This window comes from Sciurus carolinensis, chromosome 4, assembly GCF_902686445.1.
Source record: "Sciurus carolinensis chromosome 4, mSciCar1.2, whole genome shotgun sequence".
NCBI classification, from domain to species: Eukaryota; Metazoa; Chordata; class Mammalia; order Rodentia; family Sciuridae; genus Sciurus; species Sciurus carolinensis.
This window is the reverse complement of record NC_062216.1, coordinates 150120574-150142192: the sequence shown is the minus strand read 5'-3', so window position 1 is coordinate 150142192 and position 21619 is coordinate 150120574. Positions and strand designations below refer to the sequence as shown.

Here is a 21619-nt window from a genome sequence, read left to right as displayed (position 1 = left end):
CTCTAGAGCTAGGGTGACGCTTCAGAGATGTCCACATTGACGTAGGGTTGGGTTCTGTCCTAATCTATCAACAGTGCAGAATTCATGGGTCTGGCAGCTCCTTTTGACCAACCTGGAGGAACCCAACTGTGAGCCATCAGCAACTAACACTCCCAGAGTGGAGTCAGAGGGTCTCCGTTCTGCAGACCTTCATTACTGGAGGACACAGGTAAATACGAATAGGCCATTTTCTCATCTTGTTGGTAACTGTACCATCTAGAGGACAGGGTTTTGGTGCTAATTCTGTTGTCTTAGTCTCTGTGTGATGCTATAACGAAATAACTTAGATAATTTATAAATAATAGGAAGTTATCACTCGTAGTTCTGGGGACTAGAAAGTCCAAGATCAAAGTACCAGCAGATTTGGTGTCTGATGAGGGCCTGTTTCTCACACAGTACCTTCTTGCTGAGTCCTCCCATGGTAGAAGAGGTAAGGGAGGGTGCCCTTCAACTACTTTTTAGGGTACTAATCTCACAACTTAATCACTTTCCCAAAAGCCCCACTCTTAATACTATCACATTGGGTATTAGGTTCCAACACATGAACTTGGGGGTAGATAACAAGATTCAGACCATAGCACTGGCCAACAGGAGTACTTGGTAGGTGATTTAGGAGTCGGTGGCTATTACTTATTTGAACATGTTGCCCAAGGCTAAGCCAATTGAGAGCTATACTCCTTTGGATACAGTAATTCTTTCTTTCTTTTTTTTAGTTATAGATGAACACAACACCTTTATTTTATTTATTTACGTATGGTTCTGAGGATAGAACTCAAGGCCTCACACATGCTAGGCAAGTGCTCTACCTCTAAGCCACCACCCCAATCCCTACAGTAATTCTTTCTGAGAGCTTGGAATTTATTAGTATTGTTTTTTGGTGATTAGTGGAAGAGAAGCTTGCTAGACAAATAGCAAGAAAGTATATAGTCCCAGGTTCTGGTTGCACCATTGGAACAAAACCAGAGGATGGAAGAACTGAGGGATTGTGGAGGAACTGACATAGCACACTGAGCTAACCCACATCAAAGAGGTGATTGTGCGCATCTCTTCCCAGGTCTCTCTTCAGCAACTTCATATTGGTAACACGAGATGGATCATAATGAAAGTATTCACATAGGGAAAATCAGCAAAAGCAACCAAGGCTTTCTTTTCTCCAGAGATGCAGTTGTTACATACTCTCTAGCACACCATGGATGGCACCCTAATCAAACCACACCTGAAGACTACTTTACCTCTCGGACTGTTCAGTTCCACGACCAATGAATTCTTCTGGCCTAAAGCATTTTGACTCCTAATGGCTGTATATTGTGTTTATCTGTCGGTGTATCTGTTTTCTTCGGTAGCTATCAGCTTCCTCAGCTTCAGGGAGCATATTTATCTTTGCATTTTCAAAGTCAGCACACACAGTCAGAACCCAACACATATTGAATAAGTGAAGCGTAATGATCCTTGAATTGAAAAGGATTGAGCAAATGTTGATAAGAGGGAAATGGATATTCAAGGTGACTGAAAGCCCGGCTGTCTAAAGGAGTCCAGTTCTTTGAGCATAGATGAGAAAAAGGAAACGGTCCTGCTGAATTCTTCTCTCACTTCTCTCTTATACACACACACACACACACACACACACACACACACACACTCATCCGCCTCCTTCGTGGAGACACAGGGGATGTGGGCCGGGTGGTCCCGGCCGTCCTCAGGAGGATGAAGGAACTGTGTCTGGGAAGGAGGGAGAGAGGAGGTGGCAGTCATGGGTGCCACTGTCCTTGGAGCCGCTGTGGCTTTGTTATCACTGCTGCTCCTGTGATTGTGATTACAGCCCTAGTGACACCCTTCCCTTTGTGCTCCTTATTCTGGCTCAGGAGTTTGGATGGGAAACAAGCGCATCTCTATTTGTCGTCACCTCTCACTGAGATCTGGCATTTGCTTCTATTAAGAACGTAGGGGACAAGCCCCAGCGGGACTGGGCGCCCCAGCGACCTTGTCGCCACGGAAACCGCAGGTCTTTTCGGGCCACCTGGTCGTTCTTGCAGACATGTGGAAACTTTGCTTCTCCTGTCCTCTTTGAGAAGATGGTGATTACTGGACTTCACCAGATGATCTTATGTAAAGCATTGATAAGGGAGTCCCGATATGACTTTATTATATTATGTGACTATTTGTTGACTATAACAATGTACTTGGTTTCCTTTGAGCTTTTTTTTTTTTTTTTTCATTTAAAAACATCACCTCTTTATTTTAAGGGAAGAATGAAAGACCCTCCCAACCCTTTCCAAAGAAACCCCAACAATAATATCAACAATAAAAAATCCTGTTAGAAACCATAAAGAAGGGATGAGCCTCCAAGGAGGCTGTTTGGATTTTTTACTTTTAAGGATATTTATATATATATCAACTTATATATATATATATACACACACATATACACATACTATATGTATTTATATATGGCCTTTAAAGTACAGTCAAGAGATTTTGCTTAAAATTGGGGATTTAGAGGGCTCCTGCAAACACCATGCAGGGATCCTGAGGGGCATGAAGCTCTCCCTTCTGTATCCCAGCCAAGTTGAGGGACAGGCTCAAAAGTGATTGGACTTCCAGGGTTAGCACGAGTGGCCAACTTGGGTGAGGAAACCAGGGAGATCCATTGCTGAGCTTTTTGCAGCCCTTATTCTGAGGAGCACAAATATGGTGGAGAGCCCCTGCCCGGGCCACGTTGGTGGAAGACTCTCACAGGGTCCTCACTTCCCATCATCCCATTCCTCCACCAGGCAGGCCGCCCAGCCAGCCCTGAGGCCAAGAAGGGGCTGGCCAGAAGCAGCCTGCTCCAGATGGTGGGTTAGCCTTGGCGTTGTCATGGGAGGGGTGGGGTCATTTGGACAAGACCTTTCGGGGCCAGCGAAACCCAACAGGCACAGAAACTAATCATTGTAACTGGTGAGGAAACCTGTGACGTTTCAGCAGTTTCTCATTCTGCCTGTCTCTGTCCCTTGTGGCCTCTTGGGTCAGGTCCAGTAAGTCTCCCCTCTTCCACTTCCTCTTCCACCCCACTCCTCTCTCTCTCTCTCTCATTTTTTCCTCATTCCCTTCCAATCCCCTTCTCCCATTTCTCGGGGGAGGAGTGGTAGACGATTCTGAGTGGAGTCCTGGGTCGCTGGGTGGCCCTTCCCCTGCCTGGCTGGCGTTCCTGGCACCGAGCGCGCTGGCCTGCGTGTCTTCACACACACACACACACACACACACACACACACGCTCGCCGCGTCCTTCTCTCCCTGACACACGCTCTCCCCTCACAAAGATGATATTTATAATGCCTGGGGCCTTTCCAAATGCCAGGACTCTTTTTGGGAACGCACTCGTGCCTCCTGCTTGGAACGGACAGAATTTTCCACCGACTCAGAGCTTCGAACTCCTTCCTGAGGAGAGAGACGTGAGTCTCTGGGGCCCCAGGCCATGTGTCAGGGAGCGTCAGCTTTCTGCCCTGAGGGTCACGTTCCCTGAACACTTGGTGAAGGTCTCGCAGCCAAATGTGGTCGCCTAGCTTGTCCTGTGTGTCTTCCAGCCTGGCGGGGGGACGGGCATCAGGTGTGGGGCGGGCAGGCGTCCGTGGGATGGACCCTTGTGTCTCCCGGGCCTGGAGGAGGAGAGGAAGGTATTAACCCAGCGGAGTCTTGAAAGGATGAATCGAACCTCTCACTCAGTGTCTGAGAGTCAATCTGGCACCGCAGACTCTCATTTACCACCCTGGAATCAGGGCTGCCTTTGAGCATAGGTAGACTTGGGAAGTTGTTGTCTGCTTTGTATTCAACTGCTCCACAAAATGTGCTTAACAGAGTTCACACTCTTTTTTTTCCAGCGCTGGAGACCCAACCCAGGACCTTGTGCATGTTAGGCAAGCACTCTACCTCTGAGTTACACTCTCAGCCCCCTCAATACAGCTCAAAGATAGTCATTCCATTATGGCCTCAGAAATGCATTCCTGTGAGAGCTGATATGCTGGATTTGTTTCATACTAAAGTGCAAATGACTAACCTTAGATTGCTTTTTTTTTTTTTTGGTACTGGGGATTGAACCCAGGGGCACTTAACCACTGAATTAATCTGGATTTGTTCACATCCCCAGTCCTTTTATATATTTTATTGGAGACAGAGTCTTGCTAAGTTGCTGAGGTTGGCTTTGAAGTGGTGATCCTCCTGCCTTAGCCTCCTGAGTCTCTGGCATTACAGGTGTGCGCCACACTAGCTAGGTGGCTTCCTTTCTTGAAAACAGTTTTATGAAATAAGAAGTATGTGTGTGTGTAGGGACTATAGCTTCAGAGGGAGCTGGAAGGGTTGACTCTGGTTACTTTCCAGGAGGTGATTGCTCAGTTCCAACTGGACGTTATATTGATCGGTTCTCTCACTGTCACATGAGCACCTAACTTTGGGCGTGGAGGGAGGTCCTACAGGGGACCAGAGCCGTCACTCGGAGGATGATGTCTCGCTACCTTCCATGCAATTCATCAGCTGTCATTTCAAACTGAAGTCGAAGTGCCCTCCCTTCTACTAACAGAAAACGAATCTTGGGAGAATTCCAAGGCCTCTTCCTTTAGATGGGACTTGTCTGACAATTGGATCCTGATTTCTAGTCTGGGTGCCACGGTTCCTGTGTGTGTCACTGAGCCAAAGGGCATACATAGTATGTCACCTTTCCTCATGGAAGAATCATCCATGTTAGCTGCTCAGTGAGCTCCTAGGTCAAAAGAGAGGTTCCACCAAGGGAAGAGCACCACTTCGCGGTCAGGGTGCGCTGCACGCAGCAGTGACGCTGGCCAGGGTCACTCGGGAGCCTCAGGGTGCTCTGTGCCCTTGCCATAGAGTCTGGGTAAACCACAGTGACCTTCGCCTTTGACACAGCCCGACTTCACAGCTTCCTTTTCAAGGCTGTAGAGAACAGGGACGAGAAGAGTGGGCCTCCCGTCACCCTCTTCCACCCCTTTACCTCCTCAAAGGGAAACTGCTTCATCAGTGGAAAAAAACACTATTTATAAATTAGAGGTAATAACATCCTTGGTACCGCTAAGAGTTAACGTGACAAGCTATGGAAAGGACCGGGGGTGATACTGGCACTGAGTAGTCACTTGATTATTGTTTGTTTCTTTTTGTCTGTCACTAGGCAGGGTTTTCTTTTTCTGCATTTGTACATTTAGATTTCTAATCCTTTCCTTCCTTCCTTCCTTCCTTCCTTCCATTTTTCCTCCCTCCTTCCTTCCCTCCCTCCCTCCCTCCCTTCCTTCCTTCCTTCCTTCCTTCCTTCCTTCCTTCCTTCCTTCCTTCCTTCCTTCCTTCCTTCCTTCCTTTTTTCCTCCCTCCCTCCCTTCCTCCCTCCCTTCCTCCCTCCCTCCCTCCCTTCCTTCCTTCCTTCCTTCCTTCCTTCCTCCCTCCCTTCCATTCTAGCAATTGAACCAAGGGTCTTGCGCTATCTAGTCAAGTGCTCTACCACTGAGCTTCATGCTCAGACCTTTTTTATCTCTTCTTTGAGACAGGGTCTTGCTAAATTGCCCAGGCTGGCCTCGAACTTGCTATCCTCCTGCTTCAGCCTCCCAAGTGGCTGGAATTATCGGTGGGCGCCACAGTGCCCCGCTCTGTGAATTTTTCCAAAATGTGTAAGGTCTTCAGATTTTTTTCTTTTGCATGTGGATCTCCAGTTGCCCCAGCACTACTTGTTGAGAAGACTCTTCTTTCTACATAGAATCGCCTTCGCTCTTTCGTCAAAGATCAGTCAGGTATTTATTTTTGTGTGGGTCAATTTCTGGGCTCTGTATTCTTTTTTGGTGGTGCTGGGGATTGAACCCAGGGCCGTGTGCATGCTAGGCAAGCACTCTACCAACTGAGCTCTATCCCCAGCCCCTTGGGCTCTGTATTCTGCTGCACATCTGTTGTTTCCCCCACACCAGGCTGTCTTGGTCACTGGAAAGCTGTTTAAAACCTTACAACCTTCTTCCCATAGGAAGGACTCCAGGAGAGGCAGCGACTAGCCACAGTTGGTGAGCATCTCCCTCAGCTCTGATCCTCTCCTTCCTGTGTGGATCAGAATGTATGATTCCTCCTCTGTCAAGTCAGAAAGTCAAAGCCACTGGGCCGGGGGCAGCCAGCGAATGGGAGGCGTGGTCTTTCTGTTGAGTGAGAAGCCTCTGCTTGTTCAAAAACGCCTGCTTGGGTATCTCTGCTTTTCCTGGCTTGAAGGGCCTCATTGAAACCCTAAGCTATTGGCAACACAAGCATAACGTAGCCTAGTAATTTGCTTGCTTTTTATTGATCAGTCTGAACATGCCTCATGATTGCCCATTATAACTATCACTGACATGATCCTCTGCTCTAGCAAATGGTTCTCAAACTGTGGTTCCTTACTAGCAGTGTCCACCTCTTCCAGAACGTTGTAAGAAATGGAATTCTGGGGCCTGCCCCAGACCTATAGATAGAACGTCTGGGAGGAGGCCAAGTAATTTGTGTTTTAACAAAAGAAAAGAAAAGAAAGATAAATTCTCAGCTTTGAGAACCACTACCTTTGAGTTAACAGGTAGTTTCTCACTGATTCGGCAGCAACGTTCTCACATTGGCTGGTGCAATGACCCCTCTTCACTTTAGAGCTGGGAAAATGGAGGCTTAGAGACGTGTTGGGGAGGGTCCAGAGCCTGGCCCGCTCTGAGCGCTTGTGGCCACTCTTTGCCTCTGCATTTCAGGTTCACCACAGGGTCCACATCTTGGCTGGCACCCTGGAGTACTGAGATACTCAGAGCACCTCCACAGCCTCAGGAAAGAGAGCAACCCAGGTCTGGGATGCTCTGCCAAGGGATGGCTGATTGACAGCCTGCCTCACCTCATTATCTTTGATTTATCTGTCTGTCAATCCTAATCCATGTTGCTTGCTCTCAAGGAGATGCAGAACTTGGTATCTGCCTGGCAGGTGGTGGGTTCTGGCTGCCAGACAGTGTAGATAGTGGCCTTCTGGTGGCTGTAACTACTCAACGCAGCACGTGCCTCTCGTTCCGTGGTGCATGGATGCGAATGCTCACGTGCGCACACGTGGAGTACCCCCAAGCCTTCTTACCCTCAAAGGGGTTCCTGGACATGTAAAATTTACCTTATTTGAAAGTTTAATAAATACTGAAGTAATGTTTGAAATCCATTCAGACAGCGTTGTGATTTAAAATCAGACTGAACTTGCCACCTTTTGGAAAATATATTTCCAAAGAAAAAAACTCAGCGGGTTAAGCAAGATCTATTTCTCCCCACTGAATAGGTAGTACTAGTACACACATTAAACGATGTCTTGAAGGGGTTTATATTGCCTGAGAAAAGATTCCTAGGTTACTCATGTTGAGACTGAACACATGGTCAACATGTGAACTGAGCAAGGTCATGGTCAAACTGGCAGAAAATGAACCAGCAAGATTTTGTGAGCTATTTGTTCCTGTAATAAAACATCTCCTTTCTAATAAAATATTTCTGTCCTCTCTTTTGACCTTGGACAGTCTATAAAAGACAATGTCCTTCATTTGTAACTATTTAGTCTCTAAAAAATGCCTTGCTCTTACATATTATGGATGGGAATGTGGAATGGCACAGCTGTTGTGGAAACCAGTTTGGCGGATCCTCAGAAAGGTAAACACCATGTTATGTGTGTTCATGACCCAGGATATTAAAATTGAAAACACGTGTTCATACAGAAACTTGTGCACGAATTTTATAGAAACATTTTTCACAATAGACACAGAGTAGAAGCAATGCAATGTCCATTAGCTGAAGAACAGACAAAAAGTGGTGTCACCATGCAGTGGAATATTATTCACCCATAAAAAGGATAAAGTACTGATACATGCTAGAACTTGGATGAACCCTGAAAAATTGTGCTAACTGAAGACAGTCAGGGTCAAAGTACTGACTTTATGTGATTTCATTTACAGAAAATGTATAAAACAGGCAAATTCATGAATAGAAAGTAGGTTAGTGGTGGCCAGGGTCTTGTGGGAGAGGGGAATGGCAAGGGGCTATTAATGGGTATGGGCTTTATTTTCATTGTTTTTACAATCTTGTGAATATACAAAAGCCATTGAACTGTACACTTTAAAGTGATGAATTTTATGGTATATGAATTATATATCAACAATTGATAAACAGCTTAATTGGACTCTTATCGTGTCCTTTGGGTTTTTCTTTAGATCAGCTCAGGTAAGTGGAATGATCTTCAACTTGAGTCCTAGGTGAAGAGAGTGTGGTGGAGCTGATTGCTCCCATTTGTCCTCTCGACAGATTTGCTGTAGGAGATTGTTCTGGTTTGGATGTGAGGTGTCCCCCAAAGCTCATGTGTGAGATAATGCAAGAAGGTTCAGAGGAGAAATGACTGGGTCGTGAGAGTCTTAACCTAATCAGTGAATTAATCCCTGATGGGATTCACTGAGTGATAACTGGAGGTAGGTAGGGTGTGGCTGGAGGAGGTGGGAATTGGGGGGTGACTTCGGGGTATATATATTTGTATCTGGAGAGTGGAGTCTCTCTCTCTGCTTCCTGATCACGGTGATGTGAGCTGCTTCCCTCTGCCACCCTGTCCTGCCATGATGTTCAGCCTCACCTCGAGCCCTAAGGAATGGAGCTGGCCTTCTATGGACAAAGACCTCCGAAACAGTGAGCCCTCAAATAAACCTTCCCTCCTCTATAATTGTGCTGGTCAGATCCTTTTAGTCACAGCAGCGAAATAGCTGACTCAGACGGAGATGGACGACTGGAGGTGAAAGTGTGGATCGTAAGGACTTCGAGGGCATCAGGAAAAGAACGAGGAGCTGGCTGGGAAGCTGGGGCCTAGGCGTGAGCTGTGCTCTGCTCATCCACTCATTCAGGTACCTACGGGGCACCTTCCCTGGGCTCGGTCACGGCTGCAGCAGCACCAGCGCAAGAAGGAGCGGAGAACGGGAAGAGGCTATTAAAGACGGGCTTCAAGAAGCTCTGGTGAGCAGATGGATTAACCAACAATATGATTGGAAGAGATTCGCCTGACATAGGAAGATACAAGGGATTCTGGCTATACCGGGAATATGCGGAGTGGATGTGGGGAGAAGGCAATTCCTTCACAGCATTGTCCCCAAGGGCAAAGAGGCAGATGGCAGAATGACGGTGTGTTTGGGGGCAGCTGAGGAGGTGGCTGGAGTGGACTGACATCCTCAAGGAAAGGAATTGCTGAGTTCTTTGCTTTACCTTTTGTTAACCTTCTTTTGAGAAGTGGCATGTGCACTGAGGTAAAAAAATTTTTTTTATTGTAAACAAATGGGATACATGTTGTTTCTCTGTTTGTACATGGAGTAAAGGCATACCATTTGTGTAATCATAAATTTACATAGGGCAATGTTGTTTGATTCATCTGAGGTGAAATTTTTGAACAGTATGAAAGGGAGCACAAGGGATAGAAACCCCCATGATACTCTTTCTTCTAATTGTCCTCGCCAGGAGGAACACTCTGCCCGTGGTCTTCCCTTTTAATAGCTCAAATGTGTTCCCTTCTGCTTTGTTTTTGAGAAATTGGGTCATCATTATTGGGTTGAGGTCACAGAGACTTGGAATAAAATTTTAAAAATTGAATTTTGTAAGTTGGGTTATTTCTCATTTGCCCATTTCGGTTCAGTTTTGTTTGCTTCAACCAACTCGTATTGCATCTTTACCTTGTGGCAGGTATTGGATGCCAATTAATTGATTGCAGTGACTTTAAATTTGTTTCTGTCGCTATTTGTTTATTCCTTCTTTCATTCAATAAATATTTCCCGAGTCATCTACCAAGTGTGGGGCTTTGTTATGTCTTGGAGTAGCGTGGTGAACAAGGTAAGCAGCGCCTGTTCTCAGGAAGCTTATTGAGAGATAAGAAGTATGGTGATCAACAGAAGAAGCTGGTAATGGCCCGCAAGAGAAACCACTCAGATATGTTCAAAGAAACAGCAAAAAGGCAAGGATGGCTGGACCCTGGTCAGAGAACCTGTGAGTGGGCCTGTGTTCTTTTACTAGGGCTGTGTTCTGGTTTAAAAATGAGGTGTCCCCCAAAAGTTCATGAGTGAGACGATGCAAGAAGGTTCAGAGGAGAGATGTTTGGGTTGTAAGAGCCTTAACTCAATGAGTGATTTCATCCCCTGATAGGGGTTAACTGAGTGGTAGCTGAAGTGGTAGGTGTGGCTGGAGGAGGAGGGAACTGGGGCGTGGCTTAGGGTATATATTTGTATCTGGATTGTGGAGTCTCTCTCTGCTTCCTGATGTGAGCTGCTTCCCTCTGCCACACTCTTCTGCCCTGATGTTCAGCCTCACTTCGAGCCCTGAGGAATGGAGCTGGCTGTCTATGGCTTGAGATCTCTGGAACCGTGAGCTCTCAAATAAACTCTTCCTCCTCTACAGTTTGCTGGTCAGGTCACTTAGTCACAGCAGCAAAAAAGCTGACAACACCAGCCTGCCATAACAAAGTACCACACACCGGATCCTTTAAACACCAGAAGTATCTCCTCTCACGGTCACAGAGACTAGAAGTCTGAGATCAATGTACAGTAAGGGTTGTTTCTTCCTAGGCCCATCTCCTTGGCTAGCAGAAGGCTGTCTTCTCCTGTGTCTTCACATGGTCTTTCCTCTATGTGTCTGTGTTCTAATTTTTTTTCTTCTCACCAAGATAACAGTTGAAACAGGTGTGGTGGTGTATACCTGTCACTCTGGTGACTTGGGAGGCTAAGGCAGGAGGATCACAAGTTCTAGGCTAGCCTCAGAAACTTAGTGAGACCCTGTCTCAAAATAAAAAATAAAGAGGAATGGGAATGTAGCTCAGAGGTAGAGTACCCCTGTGCTCTTTCCCTGGGAAAGAGGAAAGAAGAAAGAAAGAAAGAAAGAGAGAAAGAAAGAAAGAGAGAAAGAAAGAAAGAAAGAAAGAAAGAAAGAAAGAAAGAAAGAAAGAAAGAAAGAAAATAGTCTTAATGCATTGAGGTCCACCCATATGACCTCTTTTCTTTAATTACCTCTTTAAAGACCCAGTCTCCAAATACCATCACCCTCTGAGATATTGGGGGTTAGGACTCCAGCATATAGATTTTAGAGGGACACATTGCAACCTATAATAGAGCTGGTAAGATCTGAGCATGGGCCAGATTTTGTAGGGTTTTGTCAGCTAAGGTAAGGAGTTTTATTAAAGAGTAATTAAGAGTCACTGGAAGGTTTTAAGTGGAATCTACAGACCTGGCTACTTTTGGGGAGCAAGCGAGTCCCTGGAGATTCCAGCAGAGAGGACTAAAGCACCCTGACTGTAGACCCAGGGCAAGCTTCTCTGTCAACCCGGGGCCCGGAATGAACTTCCTTCATCCTGCTGATTGTCCCTAGTTTCCAACAGAGTTTGCACAGGACAAAACCCACGCGGCCAGGGCGGCAGGCTCACTACCCCGGACAGATTCCGACAGCTTGACGGCCAGTCACGCAGATTTTGCAACCCCTCCAACCTATTTATGCCACAAAAATCTTCTAAATAGGGGGAACGGACCAAGCGCAAACAGCCACTGTTGACTTTGTGTGGGCACGTTGCAGATCGCGAAGGTTCCATGTGCCACGGGGTCATCAGAGACATTACTGCAGACGAGTGGATTTTGTTTTCTCTTCTGGGTCAAAATCTCCAACCATAAACAAAGGGGAAATTTTGGCTGGAGAAACTTCTACTTTACTTTGTTAACAAGCAAAGCTGAAACTGGAAAAACAAATTTTGTTTTGTAAACACAGGAGAGTCCTTCAGTTAGTGTAAGGGACATTAGTCCCCGTAGTGCTAGAGTTTAAAATGGTCTTGCAGGAATAGAAGCAGCAGCCCTGTTTATTGTGTAAATGTGTGTGAATATAAAAACCAAATTGAAAAATATTATTTATTTTATTATTAAGGTTCTATAAATATTGTTCTACATAAATATTACGTTATGGTTCATTAAAAATATTTTTTAACACCTGAGTGGCGCTCGCTGTGAAATGCCTGCTTCAGCAAAATTCTTTTGAGTTTTGAGAAAAATCTCTCTTTTCTCTCCATGTATTTAAAGACAGGAGCCGAGTTAACATCTGAGTCACAAATAGTCCATGAAACAGATGACTCCTCATCCTGTGACTTGATATTGCTATATCAAATAAAATTCCAAGCGAATCTCTTTTCTGTGCTTTTTTAAGCTATTTTCCTTCTCTGGGTTGGTCTGCTGGTTAATGTGCCGAGGCAGGTTCTTGGCATCCAGATGGTTATAATCTATATTTAGGGCCTGCCTTTGTGTTTGTGTTTGAATGTGCTACCATTCCCTTCCCTAATTTTAACACGAATGTTCCACAAGAGCAAATCGCCATTTATGTGTTACTTCATAACAAAATTGTTATGCTAATATGCCTTGATTTTTCATGGAGATTTTTTTTAAAAAATACACATTTTCTTTTTATTGGTCACCTATCCATAAACGGGGGATCATTCACTTGATAATATTTGCCGGCTTTCAGACTGGATAGTCTCGGTCCTATCTTTTCTTGATGCCTCTTTCTGGGATGGACGGGGCACCATTTCGTACTTTCTTCTTGGTTTGTGGAAGTTCAGCAACTCAGTTAACCTTGTAGAAGAAGGCATGGGAAATGCAGCCAGTTCACCTTAGGCTAAAGGTTTCATTTTGCCAGAATAATTTTTTCCTCTAAGGTGAGATGTGACTGTGTCATTCCAAACGCATAGGTTCTCTTAGGCCAAAGTGCTGCAGCAAGTTCATGGCTGAACTTTTCTAAGAAAACCGAGCATTAAATAAAGTTCAGGGGTAGTAGATTCAAGAGAGAAGCACTCTGTTTTGTTGTTGCCACTCTCAAAACTATGTGGTAGGAGGCTTTTATGATGGGCATAAAAATAACAACTCCCACTTGCTTGCATTAGACAACATAAAGCAGTTTCTTATCTCTGTGCTGGATGTGAGTACTCATCATGGCGTCCGCGGGCCAAGACCTCCTCTGAGCCTGCAGCATGTGGGCACTGGCACCGGGGTGCTGGGAACGAGGCCTTGGGCTGGCTCTCGGGAATCTAATAAACAAAACCTGTGGAGCAAGTTGCTGGAATCAGTCTTTAGCAAAAAAGGAAGATTTGAAGTTACACGTACTCAGAGGGTTTTGTGGATGTTGGAAGGAGAAGAGGGACTCACAGAGGCCCTGTCTGCGGGAGAAAGCGGGCGACACATGCCTGGGCTCCATTGCAGCAGCCATTTGGACTCTAGAAATATCTGTGGTGCGGTTTCTCAGGGTCAGGGAAAGATCAGGCAGTCGATGGAGTGACCAGACTGAGCTGGATTGTGTCGTTTCCCGGCACTGGGGTGGATTGCCCTGTGTTTCTGGATCAGCGCAGACGGTCAAACATGGCGGCTGGTGTTGGCTCTTTTGCACGTCGACAGAGACAGGCCTCTTGTCCCCATGCCTCACGCCCCTGGCCAGTGCAGGTGTTGAAGGCACAACTGGGCCACACCGTTGACTCCCGTCCCCCTTCTTGCTGTTGCCACCATCTCTGCCTCCCACTCACAGCTGGGTGACGGCCCTGCTGGCTGCCTTCCTACTGCTCACAGTTTTCTAGTTGCCTCTCTGGTCTCTCTTCCTGAAAATGGTTGACGTTTCCCCAAGTTTGTCCTGTGGTGCTGATCTATTCCCACTTCCTCTGTGCTCCCTGGACAATCTCATGAGTCTCCATCAGCTCTGCTTCTGATGGCTCCAAAATGAAATTGACATCTCCAGGCTGGGACTCTGTCTCTGGCTCCACAGACACCTCAAACTCAACCTATCTGAACCGCACCAGGACATTCCTACCCCCGAGACTGTACCTTCTCCCGAGGTCTTTGACTCTGTGACAGTGGCCAAGATAACAGTGCTTATTCCAGGCTCAGATCCAAGCACTTGGCATGCTTTACCTCACGTAACCTCTTCCGGGGCCCAACACACAACTTGCAATTAAGTCCCCATTTTACACACCAGAGGCACAAGGCGTATTGCGGTCTTGCCTCGGTTCGACAGCTAGTCAGGTGCAGAGGTGGGGTTGAATGCAGGCTGCCGATTAACCACTGTACTGTGCTGCTTGCTCTTGGGCAGTTACCCAAGCCGGAAACAGGGACTTCGTTTTGGATGCCTCCTCCCTGATCCCATACTCAATCACTTTTACCTCCGGAAGAACTTGGCCCTTTCTACTTTTCCCTGCCTTCACTGTCTCTGTGCCAATCCAAGTTGCCACCTTTTCCCTGGGCACCTGCAACGGCTTCCCAATGACACCTCCAGTCATCCTCTCCTCCCTCCTTTCCTCTCCAGGCATTTCCCGTACTACAGCCAAAAGAAAGCGTCGTTCTCTGAAATATAAATTCGAAGGTGTCATGCCACAAACTAAGATTTCCCCACTGTCCTCAGGGCAAAGTCTCACATGCTCTGAACTCTGTTCTCTCCAGCCTCACCTGATACCACCCCGGATCCTGCTCTTTCTGAACCTCTTCCCTTTCCTGACTCCTGGAAGGCCCTGGCCCTCTCTCATCTCTTGGAGGTTGAGCTGTCTGATCCTTCTTTCTCTTCCCCTCTCTTTACCTGATTTGCTCTTAATCATCCCAAAACCCCAGGGATTCCCACCCTGAGATCTAGAAACGGTGCCTTGATTGTATGTTCCAGCAGAGCTGCATTTGCCATATGCCCAACTCTGCTCCAAGCACTTAAAATCCATGAACTCATTGATTTTTACAATAATCGTATGCAGTAAGCCTAATTATTATTATGATTCTATTTAGCAGATGTGGCACTCTTTCCTAGTCCAGTCGGGACAACCAGTGCCACCCGGGTAGCTTACGGGAGGCTCTGATGAAAGTGGTATTGGACTGTAGAAAAGGCAAATGGTGGATATAAGGCAATCTAGAGATGAGCGACAGAAAGAAGCTGCTTGTACAGGTTGGAGAGACAGCCAGGAGGTGATGTCACCAGAGCTGAGGGGCTGGAGCTGCTCAGCGGTGAACTGTCTCCCAGCGAAGATGCAGTTTCCATGGGAACATGACCTGGACCTTTGTGCCTTCCGTTCTCTAGCTCTAGCTTGGCACCCTTGCTTTGTGAGTGATGAAGTGGCCTTGTGCTTTGCAGTCGCCCCTGGAAAGTGGGTGTTCCACAGACTCGTTTCTGGACTTAGGTCAATAGTGAGGTGTTGATTCAGAAGCTTTATCACTCTATCTGGTTCTGTGATGTCTTCCCTTGTCCAGGTCATCTATCTTCTGCTCCTCTGACAGTTCAGAGTAAGGACAAGGAGCTTGTCAGCTCCTTATCTCTTGGCAGCTCAACCTCCAAGAGATGAGAGAGGGCCAGGGCCTTCCAGGAGTCAGGAAAGGGAAGAGGTTCAGAAAGAGCAGGATCCGGGCAAGGACAAGGAGCTGAATGGGTGCCCTGCAGCAGGAAGATGTCAGAGAGAATGAAATGGAATGTAAAAAGCACCATAAAGAAGTCCTTGAAGGTTTTCACAATTCACAACAATTATCATCACATCTCGAAAATGCACATATGGAGGTAAGAGACGGAGAGTAGGATGGGTTCCCATTCGTATCGTAATAATCGATTTGGTGTACGCCATGGAAGCAAATCACCCTCTCCGCCTGTTTCTCCACATAAAGAAGAGGGCAAAGATGATTTTCACCCAGTGCGGGGAAGGTACTTCTTCATCATTAGAGAAATGCTGCACCGAATTTATTGCTGAATCAGCTTTTGGCATGGGAACATTGGCTTAAACTTTTTGATCTGCTGCCACAGGTATGTAGTCGCGAGTGCTGCTCTTTTTTGAAGGTTCTCTCTTCTTGTAGCAGAAAGAGTTGGGCATCTTGTGAAAGCAGATGTGTATTTATTTAACAGATAATATGGATTATGTACCTGATTATGGTTCCTTTTTCTCTTCTGCTTACCAAGAGTAGTGCCAAATTAGCCGCCCAGGGCTTGGAAGCATGTGGGACTTCATGAAATGCTTTTTGGTGTTAACCTTACCATTGTGAACCACTGTTCTAGCCTGGTTTTTTTTTTTTTTTTTTTTTTCCTTTCCACCTACATTTATATTATATGTAACTGATGGTCTCTTCCTGAGTTGTATGGATTTTTGTAAGCTGTCTTCAGTCCTTCCTGTGACAACAAAAATAAATACATAAATGGTTACAGCCTTGACTGTTTTTATGTAGACTTGCTTGCTGGCTTTGTTTTAGATACCTGAAGTTACTGACATGAATCAGTGTTCCATCACTTTATAGAATTAACTAATCTAACAGAGGCCAACTTATGGCTAAAAACTATGTGTTAAAATCCTGAGTTCCTAGATAATAGAAGTTGTAATTTAGAATTGATTGATCAAGAAATACATGTTGACACCTGACTTAACTTGGGGGATGTTTTCAAATGAACTTGTGTTTTATTAATATGTGTACAAATGACAAGTCTATAATTTATGTACTGTGTTTTACTAATCACAACTGACCGATACACATTTCAAAAATAGTTGCAGGTTCATATGGGAAAAACAGAGTCTTCACTGGGTCTCAGACCACGTCAGTGAGCATATGGAAGACCGCTTGCAGGAGCTCCGTAGACTCAGAGGCTGAGCTCTGCAGATTGGGGACTCTGATGTATAGTCAGTTTTCTGTTACTGTAATGAAATACCTGAGGCTGGATAACTTTATTAAGAACAAATTTTTTTAGCTCACTGTTCTGGAAGTTCAAGGGCACGATGCCAGCACCAGCTTGGTTCTGGTGAGGGCCTGATGGGGAACATTCCACAATGGAGAGTGTGCATGTGAGGGTGAGCTCAGACTACCTGATTGGAAGCTAGAGAGAGACATAGAGTACAGACTTGCTCTGGTAACAACTCACTCTCCAGAGAACTGACTCAGTGTCCCATGTGAACTATCTTTTTTTTTTTTTATTGTAAACAAATGGGATACATGTTGTTTCTCTGTTTGTACATGGAGTAAAGGCATACCATTTGTGTAATCATAAATTTACATAGGGTAATGTTATTTGATACATTCTGTTATTTTTTCCCTTCCCCCCACCCCTCCCACCCCTCCCACCCCTCTATACAGTCCTTCTTCCTCCATTCTTGCCCCCCTCCCTAACCCTAACTCTAACCCTAACACTAACCCCTCCCACCCCCCATTATGTGTCATCATCCACTTATTAGCGATATCATTCGTCCTCTGGTTTTTTGAGATTGGTTTATCTCACTTAGCATGATATTCTCCAATTGCATCCATTTGCCTGCAAATGACATAATTTTATCATTCTTTATGTCTGAGTAATATTCCATTGTATATATATACCACAGTTTCTTTATCCATTCATCAATTGAAGGACATCTTGGTTGGTTCCACAATCTGGCTATTGTGAACTGAGCAGCTATGAACATTGATGTGGCTGCATCTCTGTAATATGCTGATTTTAAGTCCTTTGGATATAGGCCAAGGAGTGGGATAGCTGGGTCAAATGGTGGTTCCATTCCAAGTTTTCTAAGGAATCTCCACACTGCTTTCCAGAGTGGCTGCACTAATTTGCAGCCCCACCAGCAATGTATGAGTGTACCTTTCTCCCCACATCCTCGCCAACACCTGTTGTTGCCCGTGCGAACTATCTTAATCCCTTCCAAGAGCAGCACCCCAGTAACTTAATGACCTCCCTCTAGGCCTCAGATCCTCTACCCTGCCAGACTGAGGACCCAGCCTCCAGCACAGGAACCCGTGGACAAACCACACCCACTTAGTACTTGGAATTCTCCCTTTGGTTTGCTGCTGGTGTCCCCGTGTGGGTTTTTGCACCAAGTGTTCCCTTTTCCTGAAAAATGGAAAACCATCAGCTCAGACTCACCCTGGAGTGGTAACAGTCCCCTCTGAACATTCCAGATATGCAAGAACATCCCTTTGTTAAGTTTGAACAATGCTGAAACAAGCACGTTTGTGCTACGACTTTAACTTCTAAGAGCGCTGATACAAATGCCTTTTTTGTCAATTAGATTTAGTTTATTAATTATATGTTCTCATTAAACAATAGATATAAAGCAGGGATCTGCAGAGAAAAGGAAGCTGTAGAGAAAGGAGCCACTCGATGGCAGTCACCCTGCTAGTCAGAGGTTGATCTGAGGATGGATGTATCTCGTGTCACTTAAGGGCTCTATGTGTATTTTACTTTAATCTTTTAAAGTTATCGGGGGGCTGGCAGCCATTGTTTCTTCCCTCTCATCTTTTTCTCCAGTGAAGTCTTAGCGCTGTGCCCAGGCCCTTGCTCTTCAACATCTTTGGTTCCCACTGGGGGCTTAAAAGCCCCCACCATCTACGCACCATAAGAAACAGAGGTTGCCCCCTCCAGACCCCCACACCGCGGCTTTTCTGCTACATGGACTAACACTTTTTGTGAACAATAACTGGCACGTCTGACCCACCGGACGTTTGTGATCATTCTGTGGAATTTACTAGAAACCCCCTGGGCAGGCAGAGTTTCCATGGATGACCTCAGGACAGGTCGCTCTTAGACTCCGGCGCTGAGCAGCGTTCAGGAAAAGACCCTCTGGCTGGATCAGTGACCCCTGGGGACACTTCCCAGGTCTGGGGGGAAAGCTGTCAGGCTCTGTTGCTTATGTCGGTCTGGATTTTAAAATTGAGGCCCTGACCTGGGCTAATTCTAAATTGTTATTCAGCCTGGTCTCTGGGTGGGGGTCCCTGAGAAAATTTTGAGAGAAAATACAACTTGTTTTGTGAATTGAAAACCAAGTAGCCCATTTTTGACTAAGAGGAAACAAAAGAAAAGAAGAGAAAGAAATGAGCAGAAATAAAAAGCAGCAGACACAAGCCCTCTTTCTTTCCTATGGGGCAGGATGGGCTATGGAAGGACCGTGGGAGGGGCGTGAAGTTTCAGGGACCTTGGCTGAGTTTATTTTTAACACGAGTTAAAGGCATTCTCTATGTTCTTTCCTTTAAAAATAGACTTTTAACCTCTCACAGCATTTTGACTCTATTCTGCCTGTGGGTAATACCCCTTTTATGGCCGGCAGCTCCCACTGGACTTTTTCCCACCACAGGCTTACACTGGCCAAGTAGTTAGATGGATGGAAAAACCCAGGAGTTTTCTTCAGAGAGCTCCTGATTAGCATATGTACACAGCCTCTGTGGGCAGAGAGGCCCAGAAGCCCTGGCGGCTGTTATCTGGAACTTGAACGTTCCTGCATTTTTCCAAAACTTGATGGTTAGGAAAAAGTCCTCTTTTAAATGTAGTTTGGGTTAGTAAAAGAGTAGATGGAGTCTTTTTGAAATGCCCTGTAATAAGTGATTGTGTTTATGAGCAGCACACATAAAAGCAGATCCGTGTGAACAGACCTGACAATAATAGCTGATCTCTATGCTTGTTGAGGGCTTGTTACCTGCCAGACACTATTTCACATCTAGTTAATGCTTTGAACATCGTCTCAGGCACATAATAGTACCAGTCCATTTTACAGAGGAACTTGTGCAAAGGGCTATTGAGTAATGTGTGAGGATTAGACAGAAGTGAGTAAGTTTGGGAGAAGGGATTTAAATTCAGGCAGGGGGGCGGTTCAGGTCCACTGTTAATTCATAAGTAAGTGCATAATTAGGAAAAGAACTCCTACTTTAAAACATTTTTGCTTCTATTCGTTGGAGGGTTATTAAACATACTGATTTTGTTAGAAAAAGACATTTTGTTGCACATACAGTGGTCATAATAAATATGTATAGCTACAATGTTGGTGATGTGAAGCATGCCTTTTTAGATGTGATATCCTTGTGCAGTGAACAACCTGCACAAAGGTACTTGGCAGCTCTAAGTATACACACACAAACACTCCCACAGTCAAGTTTTAAAGGGCAGAGGACTAATCTTTTTGTGTTTTAGAGGTAAGAAGGCTGATCTGACTTTAGCTACAGCTCTTCCATGTCCCTCAGTCTAGAACTAATCCTAATCATCTAAGAGGGTCTGAAACTTGTTGTATCATGGTACAAATATGCCCTGTTCTCACTTCCCCTTTTTCTTTCCTCCGGGGAATAATTATTGAATTCATATTGTACACAGGATGTTTTGTGTTGGTGTGTGTATGTGCCTGAGTACATTAAGGTGTGGGAAGAATAGTTCACAAGCCTGGGAAGATTAAAATTTTTATTATGGAAATTTCAATTACTTATTGAAGTAGACCAAGAAGCATAATAGACATGGCATACAACCATGAACTTAAAGTCTTGCTTCAAAAGTTATTGACTGTGGCCAGTCTCACGTCAAGGGTGCTTCTCCTCACTCCCCTTTACATTTTGAAGCACATCTTAAATTTATCATTTTCTCTAAAAATATTTCAGTACATTTCCTTATGAGATATGAACCATTTTTTTTAAGAGGCAATACCATGATTACATCTAAACAGAAATAAAAGGTCCTTAATCTATCATATGTCCAGTTGTCAAAATCTCAGCTGTCTCCCAATGTCCCCGATCTTCCCTGTCCTTTGTCCCAGCAGGTGTTTGATGTGGTGTGAGTCACCCAAGTTCAGACCCAGCGCTGCCTGTCCGTCTGTGACATCTCTTTGTAAGTCTTGCCTTCGTCTCTCCTTTGTATCCAGAGTTGGGATTTGCTGATGGCACCCTCAGGATGTAGTTTAACACCATCCTCTGCAGCAGAATTCTTTCGGGGCAAGTGTCCAGGTATCTGTAGATTCTTTTAAGGGACTTGGGTCATCTTGATCCACATCCAGGTGTGGAGAGCAGTGAAGTTCTGCTACCAGATTTCCTGACATCTCAGTTGAAGAAAGAAAACTCTGAGACCCTTGAGTAGAGTTCTGTAAAAGCCTGTGTCTACCACCTGTTGACAGGTACAGACGGCTGACTTGAAGATCAAGGGTATGTAGCATCCCCAGGGCAATGAAAAGGGCATCAGATTTCTCAGTGAGGCTGGGGAGGGGACATTAAACCTGATTGGTGGCGTAGGAGAAAAAGGGGACTTTCCAGCGGGGCGGGGGGGGGGTTTGATTTTCACTTGAGACTGTGTGGGAATCAATAACCACCAAGCCAATTGTTGATTAACAGGCAAAGCCTGTATTTCATGGGCTTGAATAATTTGGTGCTTGATTTAAGTGGAGTTAAATAGCTTGGAAAAACAAAATGTGCTATATATACTTGACTGATGTTAAATCTACATGTCCTCAACAGATTGTGAAATAAGCATATTTGATTCATTTTGAGCACATTCTTTTAAAAAAAGATTCTGGCATTACTGAAGAAATCAAAGGAAGGTGGATAGGTCCACTGGACCCTGCTTTACAGCCTCTACCTCCGTCAGAGTCTATTGTCAATGTCATAAAAGGGAGTCTTGCCCTTGAGGAGGCATTTCCAGTAAGTTCCGTGGGAGAAGCAGCAAAGCTGTCTGTCACAGGCTGCTCGGCCTAGGATTTCTTTCTCCTGTGTGTCTTGAAAGCTCCAGAAAATTCAAAGAATCACAAAGGAGCCTTACATCTTCTTCTTGAGGCCAGGGGTTCCGAACTTCCTTTCCCCACGTGAGCTTTGTTTGGT

At 45.3% G+C, this 21619-nt stretch overlaps 1 long non-coding RNA gene across 2 annotated transcripts; it reads left to right on the top strand.

Annotated features, from left to right (window-relative positions):
- The first annotated feature begins 3354 nt into the window (after positions 1-3354).
- Positions 3355-8465, top strand: LOC124981953 (uncharacterized). 2 transcript variants are annotated; one of them, XR_007108140.1, is made up of 4 exons: positions 3355-3469; positions 5726-5803; positions 6028-6064; positions 8331-8465. It is a non-coding gene; the product is annotated as an uncharacterized LOC124981953 (long non-coding RNA). The 2 variants fall into 2 exon arrangements; XR_007108141.1 differs by lacking the exon at positions 8331-8465 and having other exon boundaries at positions 6028-6263.
- The last annotated feature ends 13154 nt before the right edge of the window (positions 8466-21619 follow it).